We start from the raw sequence: 11,921 nt of genomic DNA on the forward strand, positions 1-11,921 counted from the left end.
TAATATAATATAATATAATATAATATAATATAATATAATGTTTTTGAGCAGCAAATCAGAATACTAGAATGATTTCTGAAGGATCATGTGACTGGAGTAATGATTTTGAAATCACGGGAATAAATTACATTTTAAAATATATTCAAATAGAAAGCAGTTATTTTAAATAGTAAAAATATTTCACAATATTACTGCTTTTGCTATATTTTAGAACAAATAAATGCAGGCTTGGTGAGAAGAATTGAATTCTTTAAAAAAAACATTAAAAATCTTACTGTTCAAAAACTTTTGACTGGTTGTGTAATTTAATATAATACAATATAATATACACGCACAGTGCTGGGTAGTAACTGATTACATGTAATCCAGATTACATAATCAGATTCCAAAAATTAAGTAATTGAAATTAGATTATATTATGTTTTAAAATGCTTATAATCAGATTGCAGTTACTTTTTATGGACCACATGATTACATATTATTTACACATTTAATGTAATGTAATTATTAATGCATTTGATTATATTGATTTTATTTTCTTTTTTATCAGCATGGTACTGTACATGACAATCCCATTCAAGTCTATTCTAATATGTGTAATTCAGATTATGCTACTAACTACAATTTTTCGTTGTCTGATTTGTAATCAGTACAATTTATAAGTAATCTACCAGCACTATACATATACTTATTAATTAGCCTATACATTTTAATTATTACAAATCACATATACTTTTTCATCCACTGTACATTCTACATGTTGATTAAGTAAATGGACTGTATGAGAAGTAAATGGACTTTACCATAACTTATCATGATTTATTCTATTTAAACTGTAGCTATGGTTAGATGTTAAATATCTATAAAGATGTTTGCTATAAGTCTAAAAATAATTCTTCACCTTTCAAGGTCAAATGCTTGTCATTTTTTTGTGAATCTCATGTAATCCAAATGTACCCAAATCACTTCAAAAGCAGTTCTTGATCAAGTGCCAGTGATTAAAGTGAGTTTTGCTGTATTTTAATGCTTTCTTAGACAGTTGTTCGCTCCATTACTTGACCTTCAGTCAGGCACATTATGCTCTGCATGTTCTAAATGCCGTCTACATCCATAAAACCTTCCCCTCTGGACAGACATGTTGAGAGAAAAGTCCACCTGTCAGTCTTTATCTTCATCATGCATCATTTATGAGCATAAACTGATTCGATTCATGTGAAAGGACACATAAAATAGATGAGTTGCCTGAGCACAAAAGGACGAGATTCCAGAGGGCACAGTTGGAGAGATGCAAATACAAATTGTAAAGTTTGATGTTTATGCATCGTTTCATGTTTAGTTTGCATCTTAAAAACAGGCAATAATGCACAAGACTGTATAAAACTTCGAGAATACAGTGTTCACGGTGTGAAAAAAATACAGCAATGTGATCTCATTAGTATTCGTATAGTATTTGTATGTAAAGTGTGGTTCTAGCATACAAATGCTACTGAGCTCACCCTGGAATGTCTCATGCCTAAACTTTACATAATATACAGCATTTACAGAAATAATATTGGCGATATTATGTTCTAAATGTATTTCACCACGTATAATTAATCTACTGAGATAATTTAAAATCAGATTACTTTCATCGTAAACTTGAACTAAATCATACTATGAAAACGATAATCCATCTGCGTTTCACAATCCTATATATGCAAAATGTAATACCTCTGCCAATGTACAAGTCATTTCATGATAATAGAATAAAACACCTTTATAACAGTGAAGAAATAAATCACTGTATAGTTGATCATTATTAACTAAATGAGACAGTATAATTATATGTAGATATTGAAAAGTTTTGAACATGTATGAATATTCAAGCTCAAATTTAACAGCTTGAATAGAAATGCTCACAGGAATGCCAGTTCGTATCCAGCCTGGCATGCCATGTTTCCCTTGACATTCCTATGAAATTAAAAGGCTAAATATATAAATAAAAGTGATTAATTTGCATGCATATGGAAACACAGTAGAGTGAGCAATTCCTCATTAAGCTTTGCCATCAAGGTTATTTCTAAAAATGTGCATTCATCTACAACTCATCACAACTTCATTCCTGAAGAGCCAATGCAGGTGTTACTTTCCATAATGAGCATGAGAATGCAGAAATTAGCATCCATAAATGCATTAAAAAAAAATCAGCCCTAGAGGATTCATGATCTAAACCCTCACTGCCAAACACCTAATTTACTACCTTTACTTCTCCTTGGTGGCATGTCTTGTTCTTTCTGTCCGTCTGGTAGATAGTAATGCATCAAATTAGGAAGGGATTATGGGAAACGGACATAGTTTAATCTTATAATGCCTCTCCAGTGCTCATGCAGCACTTGGCTGTACTACAAGCGAAGAAAACTGTACACGATCGATTGACAGAACACAAAAGACCTTTTCAAAAATTCTTTTGAAATTATTATTTCAAAATATAAAATATGTAATCTCTCTCATTCTTCTGAAAATCTATAATTGATCATAGAGGGAATACTGAATGTTTACATCCATACTTGAGTCTTTTTACACTGCATTTCCAAGCATGCCCTGGCACTAATAAAGTTCCCTGAAAAAGAGAAATTCAACAGCAGGACGTGTTTAATTAATAAGCCACAAGAGGCCACGTTATAGTGATTTTACCTCGGGTAAGGGGCATTCTTAGGCTTGATGCGAGTGGAGAGTATAATTTATTATTAATAATTATAAGAATAAATAATTATTCCTCACACCTCACTGTAGGCTGTTTTCAGCTGCTAAGCAGCAAAGCCCTTTAGAGCTTTAATATAAATAAACTGTTTAAAAAAAATAATAATATTCCTTCATATTAATACAGTACATTGTGCCCTGTTTTTACAGTAATAGAAAATAAACTGACATTCCCAGAAATCCCCATCTGACACTTAACATTTTAAGTTTTTTTTAAATTTTTTTTATTGAAATAACTACTCAGTGTATTATAAAGGTACAAAACAGATATTACTACTTCAGTAGATTGGTATATTGTTTGTTTGTAGGTTTTATTTATATAGCACATTTAACAACTTGAGGTTGGTCAAAGTGCTTTACATGGCATAGTAAACAACAAAAAATGTATTCTAAAATAATAAATAAAAATAACAAAGTCACAGAATAAAACTCAAAAACACTTCATTAAGTCATTACAAATTGATCAAGGAGGTGAGATTTAAGCATAGCTTTAAAGATAGGCAATGAAGAAATCGTTCGAATGACAACCGGGAGATTGTTCCAAAGTGTTGGGCCAACAACTGCAAATGCTCAATAGTCACAGTGTTTTAGTTTGGACCCATGAATTGATAAAATTCCTAAAAACCTGGATCTGAGCGGTCTCACTGATTTGGGTGCAACAACTCAGTGAGATAAGTTGGTGCAAGATTATGAAGTGCTTTAAAAACCAACGTTAAAATTTTGTATTCCACTCTAAGTTTAACAGGTAACCACTGTAATGACAAGATGGGAGTAATGTGTTGAAATGTGCGTGTGCCATTCAAAAGCCTAGCCGCTGCATTTTGAACCAATTGCAGTCACTCCATGGATGACTGATTTGTCCCATAATACAGCAAACTGCAATAGTCTAACCTAGATGTAACAAATGCATTAATTACTTTTTCGAATGTCTGTGATGAAAGGAGAGTTTTGACTTTAGCCAGGCCACGAAGATGAAAGAAACATGACTTAACCACACTGTTTATCTGTTTATCAAAATTTAGACTGGAGTCAAATAAAACACCCAGGTTCTTTACACATGGAGTAATCCACTGGGCAAGATAACCAAGATCAATATTATCAGCCTTAAAAGACAGAGCGTCAGTAGGTCCAAACAAAATCACTTTGGTCTTACCTTCGAGTGTCAAGAAATTATTCATAAGCCATAATTTGAGTTCTTGAATACATGCATACAACTTTGTTAAAGCATTATTATCACCAGGTTTAAAAGAAAGATACAACTGTGTATCATCAGCGTATAAGTGAAAGGAAATACCATATTTCTTCAAAATTGAACTCATTGGCAGCATATAAATCATAAATAGAGTCGGGGCAAGAATGGAACCCTGGGGGACACCACAAGTCAAAAGAGCACTGGAAGATGTATATTGTCCTGTATGTACAGAAAATTTTCAGTCCGTTAAAAAGCTCTGGAACCAATTTAAGACAGTACCTCTCAGACCAACACAGTTTTTTAAGCGAGAAAGTAATACATTGTGATCAACCAAATCAAAAGCTGAGTTGAGGTCTAGTAAGATCAAAGCAATGGCATTTCCAGCATCTGTAGATATTAAAATATCATTATAAACTTTTAAGAGAGCTGATTCAGTGCTGTGTAATTTTCTAAAACCAGATTGAAAAATTTCATAGATTGAAGGAATTAAGGAATTTGAAGGAATAGTTCACCCAAAAATATTGTTATCATATACTCACCCTCATGTCGTGCCAAGCCTGTATATATTTCTTACTTATGTTGAACACAAAAGAAAGTATTTTGAAGAATTTTGAAGAGCCAAACAGTTCCCATTGACTTTCCCCATTGAATTCCATAGTAGGGAAAGTACTATGGAAGGGACCATCAACTGTTTGATTACCAGCATTCTTCAAAATATCTTCTTTTATGTTCAACATTCAACATAAACTCATGCCGGTTTAGAACAACTTGAGGGTGAATAAATGATGACAACATTTTAATTTCACAATTTTAATATCAGTTAATGAAATACTGGTTTTTACTATAAATGTATTTTAAATGCGCAAAACCTAAAATGTTGCTACCATATTTTAAAAAATGCAGTTCTGGCTACCAGAGCTGCCTTTTTTTTTTACAGTAAATTTCACAGATTTTGTTTTTACAGTGCAGTAAAAGTGATGCCGTAAATAACAACATGATGGATGTAGTACTTATGAATTTCCTTCATACTACACACATTCATACTATAAAGAACACACTCTCAGTACTTAATAGTCATGAAGTAATTACTTATGCAAAAAAAATACTTAGGGCCAAATTTACTAAACAGGGCAAATTAGCATTAGAGCATTAGAGATGGGAGGGGAAAATTCTGCAGGTGATTTACTAACAATGCAATTATAACACATTAAAGAACACTGACGCAGCCAGATCATTTTTTAACGCATGCTTTAAGACATGCTTTTTTGGGCCGTTAAATAATGGCGGACATACGAGTAATTTGATGAGCGCAAACATTAGTAAATCGCCATGCGTGGTTCATTTTAATACTCTCCTCCCATAAATGTTGCGTCTGAAAGGGAAACTCCTACAAATGCATATTCAGTAAGGTCAGGGCCATGCCTTTTCAGTGCTAATTCTTCATTGCGCGTCTTTAGAAAGTACTATTTCAACGCCAAAAGACGTTTGCGCTGGCGCAAGCTGCTAATAAAACTGCCCCTTGATCTTTAGTTAGAAGCCACATTCACTAAAGCTATACTTGTACTATTTTTTCGCTCTAGGCTACTCTCCACACCACAGCCAGGGGCAAAACTAAGATCCAAAAGAAGCTTGAGAAGAAAAAGCAAGGTGACGGGACATTCAAGATTTACGAAGATGGCAGGAAGAGTGTCCGCTCTTTATCTGGCCTACAACTAGGCAACGACGTCATGTTTCTGAAGCAGGGAACGTACGTCAACCCTAAGGACCGGTCTCGTCGTAACATACGTGACATGTTCCCTAGTGACAACGAGGATGCTGTCTCCCGTGCCATCAGCGAACCCGACTTGCACGGTCATGATGTGGACTACTCGGTGATCAGCACCGACTCGGGGCACGACTCGCTCTTCAACCGTCCCGGCCTGGGCACCATGGTTTTCCGCCGCAACTACGTGAGCGGTGGACTTTTTGGCATCGGGAGCAGAGACGAAGGCAGCCTTGCAGGCAGCGAACGGGTCGATAATGTGCGCCTCCACAGCCGGATGCATCGCGTGCCCAGTCTGGATGACGATAGCATCGGAAGCGCCCATAGTCTGCAAGAGAGGAACATGCAGGAGCTGCCATGGGAAGAGGTGGAGTTGGGGCTGGATGACGATGATGAGCCTGACAATAGCCCTCTGGAAGTGTTCCTAGCCACACAGAGCATGAACGAGTTCATTCCTATCTTCAAAAGAGAAAAGATTGACCTGGATGCCCTGTTGCTGTGCTCAGATGATGACCTCAAGAGCATTCACATCCCCTTGGGTCCTCGCAAGAAGATCATAGACACCTGTCAGCGCCGATTGGAGACCATTGAGGACCCAGGCTGCATAGAAGACACTGAGTTGTGAAGTTCTGCCCTTAATCCATTTTTTTTTAAAACAGCATATGCTGGTTACGTATGTTTTGAAGCATGGCAGCTGGTTATGAGCTGGTCCTGTGCAGGAGCTAGTTACTTAGGACCATCTTAAACCAGCTCAAACTAGCTGCCATGCTTCAAAACATACCTAACCAACATATGCTGTTCTTTCAACAGTGATGTCTGTTTTTACCTCAGTGAATGTTGAAACAAAACAAGAGTTTACAGAACAGGTGTTCCATTTTTCTTTAAAGATTGTGATGGTTACTTCATCAACATTTGGCCAATGCACCAGATATGCTAAAGAATGAGAAGTCGAAAACAGTCCTGCTCCTGGAGGGCCAGTTTAACTCCAGAGTTTAGCTCTGGAAGTTTCTACTGATCCTGGAGACCTCGATTAGCTGGTTCAGGTGTGTTTAATTGGGGAAGTCAATGAAATGAAAACAACCTGTGGTATGAAGAGATTGTCTCTTGTCATAAAATTTTTATAGAGAGGTTTATAGAGGACCGATGTTGAAATAGCTGAAATATGAGCTCTCTAATAGCTGGCTACATTACCTCTTTAACTGACACAAACAACGCAATATGCATAAAAAATGGTAATTCAGCTCAAATTTAATGGTTATCACGTGTCATGTGGCAAATGCAGAGAGTGAAAATGAGGTCACATCTCATTACACGCACTCTTAATCTCATAATATTTCTGCCCCCATGGGGCATATATCTCAGTGCCTGTGCTTTGCGTGCCTGCACATTTCTAGACAAAATGTCATTTAAGACATAACTTGTGTATATAAGTTGACAAATGTTTCATAATTCTTTTTTAGTCATTCAAAGCTCAGTATCTGGTACACAACATAGTGGTAATTGTACCGTTGTTATTTTTGTTAATACACTGAGAGATTTGGATACATGATGTAGGCTGATGGCAGCTTTGCCTAGTTGTTGGACAGCTGAATTGTGAGCTGTAAATGGTGAAATGTACAGTAAATGGATTAACAGAATCTGACGTCAGAGTTGCTGTTGTGGAGACTGTATGTAGGATAAAAGCACCCTCACATTATGCTACACATACTTTAATGTTTACATGTATCTGGCCATAACGTGTTTTTTTGAAACACGAGTAATTGGACGAGCTGTGTGACGCATGGTTGAGTTGGTGTACACAGAGAACCCTTTGTTGATCCTGGAGCTTTAACTTGAGGAGCATAGACCTCATTACCGCCGAGTCATTTCGTTTATCACAACAGTAGTTTCTGGTTGAACTGAGGTATATCGTATCTTCTTTTATGTTCAACATAAGAAAGAAACTCATGCCGGTTTAGAACAACTTGAGGGTGAATAAATGATGACAACATTTTAATTTCACAATTTTAATATCAGTTAATGAAATACTGGTTTTTACTATAAATGTATTTTAAATGCGCAAAACCTAAAATGTTGCTACCATATTTTAAAAAATGCAGTTCTGGCTACCAGAGCTGCCTTTTTTTTTTACAGTAAATTTCACAGATTTTGTTTTTACAGTGCAGTAAAAGTGATGCCGTAAATAACAACATGATGGATGTAGTACTTATGAATTTCCTTCATACTACACACATTCATACTATAAAGAACACACTCTCAGTACTTAATAGTCATGAAGTAATTACTTATGCAAAAAAAATACTTAGGGCCAAATTTACTAAACAGGGCAAATTAGCATTAGAGCATTAGAGATGGGAGGGGAAAATTCTGCAGGTGATTTACTAACAATGCAATTATAACACATTAAAGAACACTGACGCAGCCAGATCATTTTTTAACGCATGCTTTAAGACATGCTTTTTTGGGCCGTTAAATAATGGCGGACATACGAGTAATTTGATGAGCGCAAACATTAGTAAATCGCCATGCGTGGTTCATTTTAATACTCTCCTCCCATAAATGTTGCGTCTGAAAGGGAAACTCCTACAAATGCATATTCAGTAAGGTCAGGCACAAAAATACCTGTCCATGCCTTTTCAGTGCTAATTCTTCACTGCACGTCTTTAGTAAATCCTAACAGTATTATTTTAACGCCAAAAGAGGGTTTGCGATGGCACAAGCTGTTAGTAAATCTGGCCCTTAAGGTGCAGTCATATCAGAGAAATCTCAACGAAATTTCATGGGCAAAAAAAACCTCAGTAGTGTAAAGATAGAAAGCACAGCTCACACAGAAGTCACTTTCAGAAGTTCAAAGTTAACTGGATTCTACCAGCAAAATTTCCCTGAACAGTAAATGTGAGCACACTTTTACTCAAAGTGTATGCGATTTCAACTGAATTCATCAAATCAACATCTAGAGTCCTACCCATTTTATGCAAAAAAAAAAAAAAAAAAACCTTTAAAAGCTCCAGCAAAATTTCCCTGAACAGTAAATGTGAGCACACTTTTACTCAAAGTGTATGCGATTTCAACTGAATTCATCAAATCAACATCTAGAGTCCTACCCATTTTATGCAAAAAAAAAAAAAAAAAACCTTTAACAGCTTTATGGCACAATGTGGTCTTGGCAAGACCTTTATTGTAGCTTATGATCATGAATTTCACAGGGTTTCAAAAAATGTATTTGTTCAAAGATTATAAATGTGCAGTCACTTCTGTCAAAGCCTGCCAATCAAATTCTCCCACAGGTATCAAAAATAGAATACACCTGGATTCTAACTTTCACAGCATTTGAACTTAATTACCCATCTGTGCCGATTATGCTGAACAGGCCACTTAGATGACAGTCATCCAGACTGCAATCTCAGGTTCTCTTGATTCTGTACAACTTCAATATAACTCCTAATCACCATGATCCTTAGCATGAAATTAGAAATCTTGCCACAAAGACACAGTCGGGCCGCGGAACATGTCTCTAGAGCTGAATGTTAATGCAAAAGAAGTGACTAGCCATGACTCAGATAAATAGAAATAAACGGCAGCTATCTTCTTAACAATAATACAGGCAGAAAAAGAACACGATTGCTCTCGATATGGTCTTAAAACCAAGCAGGGATCAGGGGAATAGATTCATGGCTGCAAAAGACTTTCAATTGACCGGTGGGATAAGACTGTCTTCAGGGAATGAAGTGAGGGGCAGAGGCCAGGGAGCAAAGGGATTTAATGACTGACCTGAATCACCTCTTTCTTTCAGTCTATCTTTTCTTCTTTTGAACAGCTATCTGTCTTGTCCTTGAATCTGACATGCTGGTCGGATGGATTTACCAACCGATGGTTGTCAGCAAGGGAGGGACGTCTCCAGAATAGAAAGCCAGTGCCTCAGGGAGACTTATGATACTGTGGCCATGACCCTCTTTTCAGGAGCAGATTTAAGTGCTGCATGCAAACCAGTGGTCTTGTGACGTCCTGCACGTCCACTTTGCCAGGAAGCTTGAGGAATGCGACAAACACAACAGATATATTTACCTCAGAGAAGAAAGTACATTGATTGCATTTTGTGACACATTTTTATCCATCTTGATTTCTCACCCCCAGAACACTTGGGATATATATAGTACACATCACATGGGAACATTCTGCGATTCTTTTGTGTCTTTTTTAAAAAACATGGTTGCTATCCATTGTCATTATACTGTATGGATTAATTGGAAAAAGGTAAAAAAAGATCCTTCTCTTTCTGAAAAAATAAGGGTATACTGCATTGGAACAACAGCAGGGTAAATAAATTATTACTTAATTTCATTTTTATTTTTTTATTTTTATAAAACAAAAATTATTGTATTTTTTGATTAACTAAACAGTTTCAGTTGTTATTTTCTGAAAACCTTCCCCTTAATTGTATAGCTTTCAAATCTCATTTAATTCAGATATGTTACATCCTTAAACCTGAGCATCTTTACATATCATGTTTGAAATAAATGCAAATGAGATTTGAGAGCTATACGCTTTCTATGCGATGAAAAATCAGCAAGTACTTATTGTGCATGCACATGAGTTCAGACCTTTCTTTATAATTCAAATGTTTTTCTGAATATTCCACAGAAATGTCTGGAGTCTCTTTATTTTCTAAGACTTCCGACATCAGTCTACCCCAACTTTCCATTACACATTCATTTGTTCGCCCACGTTCTTATCCGTTGATAAATCTGCTCATACTGCGCAATTCCATTCATCCATTTGATTCATTCATTCATTGAATTTGGGATGGAATTAATTTGAGGATCTGATACAAAGTGTCTATTCACAGCACACCTGCCTGATGGCACAAAATTGTGCATGGTTCTAGTAAAATGCTCGAGCTTTTGAGAATGTGCATAACCATATTGATTTCATCAGTTCAATAGGAAGAGCAAGCAAGGGAGGGTGGGGTGTTATTAAGCCCAAAGATGAGAAATCCTATCAGCCTGTGCCCCGTCACCTGTGGAAAACCCAAATATGAAAATATAATGGGAGGTGAAGGAACCTTTTCTTTTTAGTCAAAGCCAATATGATGATGCGATAACCGTTTGTGTAATTAAGCCTAAATATGGGCAGAGGACAAAAAGAGCACAAAAGAGAGAGAGAGAGAGCGAGAGAAGAAAGGAGTAGATGTTGAGTAGAAGGGACGATGGGTAGCGACAGAGTCTCCAGGGTCACAACAGGAGGAACGGAAAGAGAAAAGGTGACACTTTTATTGTGTGCAATCTTTTTAGTCAAAGCCAATATGATGATGCGATAACCGTTTGTGTAATTAAGCCTAAATATGGGCAGAGGACAAAAAGAGCACAAAAGAGAGAGAGAGAGAGAGAGCGAGAGAAGAAAGGAGTAGATGTTGAGTAGAAGGGAGGATGGGTAGCGACAGAGTCTCCAGGGTCACAACAGGAGGAACGGAAAGAGAAAAGGTGACACTTTTATTGTGTGCAAAGTCCCAGAGCGCATACTAATGTAAGCTTGCTGTAACTCTCGCTCATTTTTATAAAGACCAGTTTTAGAGTAGCTATCTTGAAACTGCATATTCCCAAATTAGTCAAGCTACTAAAAAAAGCAGCTAAAATAAAGAAGGTGCATTTATCTGGCAATAAATAGTGAACATGTTATTTACAGTATTAGATGAATAGTTCGTGCAAAAAACAAAATCGTTATTATTTACTCACACTCGTGTCATTTATGAAATAAATAAAAAAAATACATTTTTTTTCTTAAGAATCTTCAAAAATACTTTTAATACAAGCTATAATGTCCAAAAAAGATGAAAGGGCACCATAAAAGTGGCAAAAAAAAAGTCTTATGTTACCTTTGTGTGATCGACAAACCATTAATCACTCTGATTCATGCAAATCATTATGCAGCTGTCACAACTAACTGTGCAGTACATATCTAGAACTATAACCAAAAAGAATAAGTTTGACCCCTATAGACGACCTCTCAGTTATCACCGTTGTGCTCTTGAGCAAGGCACTTAACAGCAGCTCCAGAGAGACCCTGAGTCCCTGCAACTTAACATGCTACCATCTCAGGGGTGGCACTGTGCGAAATCTGTAGAAACAAAACAAATAAAGTTTCTGCTCTCTCTTTCTGGCTGTACTAACCTCAGTCAATACAAGAACACATTACAACTTGCCATGATCTGCTGAACAAAGTCATTGTCCT

The 11,921-nt window shown here is 36.4% G+C and overlaps 1 pseudogene; it reads left to right on the plus strand.

Moving 5' to 3' along the window:
- Window positions 1–6,321, plus strand: part of LOC107681364 (Usher syndrome type-1G protein homolog pseudogene) — an 8,089-nt pseudogene extending 1,768 nt beyond the window's left edge.
- The last annotated feature ends 5,600 nt before the right edge of the window (window positions 6,322–11,921 follow it).

Source organism: Sinocyclocheilus anshuiensis, unplaced genomic scaffold (assembly GCF_001515605.1).
Source record: "Sinocyclocheilus anshuiensis isolate Anshui unplaced genomic scaffold, SAMN03320099.WGS_v1.1 scaffold881, whole genome shotgun sequence".
Taxonomy (NCBI): Eukaryota; Metazoa; Chordata; class Actinopteri; order Cypriniformes; family Cyprinidae; genus Sinocyclocheilus; species Sinocyclocheilus anshuiensis.